At 37.6% G+C, this 2,721-nt stretch overlaps 1 long non-coding RNA gene across 1 annotated transcript; it reads right to left on the reverse strand.

Annotated features, from left to right (window-relative positions):
* Nucleotides 1-1,231: 1,231 nt before the first annotated feature.
* LOC128199273 (uncharacterized) lies at nt 1,232-2,306 on the reverse strand. Its single transcript, XR_008251926.1, has 2 exons — nt 1,599-2,306; nt 1,232-1,468 (listed from the first exon to the last, which is right to left on the reverse strand). It is a non-coding gene; the product is annotated as an uncharacterized LOC128199273 (long non-coding RNA).
* Between the last annotated feature and the right edge of the window lie 415 nt (nt 2,307-2,721).

Here is a 2,721-nt window from a genome sequence, read left to right on the forward strand (position 1 = left end):
CAAAGCAAATGTAGTGCTTTCGTAATTACTTAAATTATAAAGTTTGACAATTAATAAATAATAAAAATATTACATACCTTGTACGTAAATAATTAATGGAATAATCTATAGTGTTTATTTCATCGAAACAAATCATTGTAGTGTCTGCAGCGCGCCGTCGCGGCGGCGTGTTTGTCTCATGTCGCATGCCGCCCATGGCTTCCGGCGGGCGACCAACAGTTCCGCATGCCAGTAGTCTTTACCATCATCCAATCGATTAAATAGTAATTTCATTATATTTAAGTTTCAATAGCTGCACAAAATCATGCGAGCTGCACTTTGACGACAGCCGCGGGATGCTCGGCTTGATCCTCACTCGCTCGAATATTTTGGTGTCGGAGCACACCGTCCAGGCTTTTTAATCCATTGTAAATCATAATATGCTCCATATTATGAGCAACAATGATTACACAGTGGTATCCAAGAGAAGGGAAAAGGAACAGAGGAAGGCAACAAAAAAGATGGGAAGATGATATCAGACAGGTTGCTGGGAAAACCTGGACTAGAGTAGCCAGAGAAAGAACTGAATGGAGAAGGTTGGAGGAGGCCTTTGCCGATTGGCAAACGGACCTACAGAAACTAAATAAGAAAGAAATATACGAAAAGTTTTGAATGTTTAAACGATTTTATATTTAAATGTCTGTAATATTTTGTAACTATTATAAGATATGCATAATAAGGTCCGAATAAAAGGCTTATTTATTTATTTTATTTATTTAAATCATAATATGACCAATCCATGTTATCTTTTCCACATAAGTTTTAAAATTATGGCTATATCTATGTAAGATTCGATCCAGATTGAAATTCATCGTTGTTTGAAGAAGAACACACACTCGTAGTGCTAGTGTTTTCTTGTCAAATTAACCTTGCTCGTAATTTTTAACCGACTTCCAAAAAGGAGGAGGTTCTACGTTCGGCTGTATGTATGTTTTTTTTTTTTTTTTTTTTTTTTTTTTTTTTTTTTATGTATGTCCAGCGATAATTCCGTCATTTGTAGACCGATTTTGAAAATTCTTTTTTGTTTTGAAGGGTTTGATTTCAGGGTAGTCCCATTTTTTTCATGTCAGGATCTGATGATGGCATCCTGGAGAAATCGAGAGGAACTTTCGAAAATCGTAGGGACGGCTAGTGCTTTTGTTAGTGTTTCCATAAGGTATTTTAAACAACTACAATTTTATGAAGGTCTGGAGTTGGTCTGATGATGGAGCCGATACACAGACGATGGAACTCGTCAACGATTTACAGCAGGTACCTTTTGTTTGGGCTTGATTTATTTGTATTGATGAGAACTTTCCACCTAGATGGTTGTGACTGTATTAAGGGTCTGATGATGAAGACGAAGGACAGTGAAGAGAACTCCTCGACGGTTCACAGTAGCTACCTTGTGTTTGGACTTGATAAATTTGTATTGATGAGAACTTTCCACCTAGATGGCTTGTGACTGTATTAGGGGTCTGGTGATGAAGACGAATGATAGTTAAGGGAACTCCTCGACGGTTCACAGTAGCTACCTTGTGTTTTGACTTGATAATTTTGTATTGATGAGAGCTTTCCACCTGGATAGGTTGTGACTGTATTAGAGGTTTGGTGATGAAGATGAAGGATAGTTAAGGGAACTCCTCGACGGTTCACAGTAGCTACCTTGTGTTTGGACTTGATAAATTTTATATTGATGAGAACTTTCCACCCATATAGATTGTGACTGCATAGGGGTCTGGTGATGAAGACGGAGGACAGTCACCTTTCACGTTTTTCTGAATATTCATATTACGTGTGGATAAGGGGGGAGTGAAATTTTGTATATGAGTTAAGGTAGTCTTTATATTTAAATTGGGATTGTAGGCCTTACATACTTATCATACGAAAATAACGTTTCAACTAATTGCTCATTAATTTTTGTTCACACTCAGTTAGGTCTGCTAACACTAAAAATTAAAAAATAAAAATTTTAATAAAAAAAATTCAACCGACTTCCAACTCAAAAATTAACCTAAACTAAAAAGCAAAAAATAACATCTTACCTATGTGCTACCTTCTGATCAGTTTGAAGGCGGTGCCAATCCAGTGTCATGTTTTAATTAAAGCCGTTTCTGAAAGAACCACAGAAATTGTGTTATATAAACGGCTTGAATTAAAACATCACTGGCTTGGCACCGCCTTCAAACTGATCAGAAGGTAGCACATAGGTAAGATGTTATTTTTTGCTTTTTAGTTTAGGTTAATTTTTGAGTTGGAAGTCGGTTGAATTTTTTTTATTAAAATTTTTTTTAAACACCTGTTCTTACTACTACCTACTGCAAATCATACTTACTTAATATAAAATCATTCGTTGAACTCGGAAAGCCCAGCTTTAAAACGATAGCTGGTTGTCGGTGTAATGGTTGTGGTGTAATGTAACGGGGACATTAGCATGGCGCATTGAACCTGGGACTCTCCGCTAATGAGTGTAAAGTGCGCACGACACGAGGGCAGAGGCCGGGGCGCCGCTGCGTGAAGCGCCGCTGTGTTTACACGCTGAGTGTAATTCATTCTAATTAGCATCGAGTACGCGCAGTACTACTCGTACGAGTTACAGTTGCTATAAATGGTCAACTATAAATTCGTTTAAGGGGAAATTTTCGTGTACCAACGGCTGAACATGCTTACCGAAGCACGGGGTATAATACCACTAATTTCTCG

Source organism: Bicyclus anynana, chromosome 21, assembly GCF_947172395.1.
Source record: "Bicyclus anynana chromosome 21, ilBicAnyn1.1, whole genome shotgun sequence".
Lineage (NCBI taxonomy): Eukaryota > Metazoa > Arthropoda > Insecta > Lepidoptera > Nymphalidae > Bicyclus > Bicyclus anynana.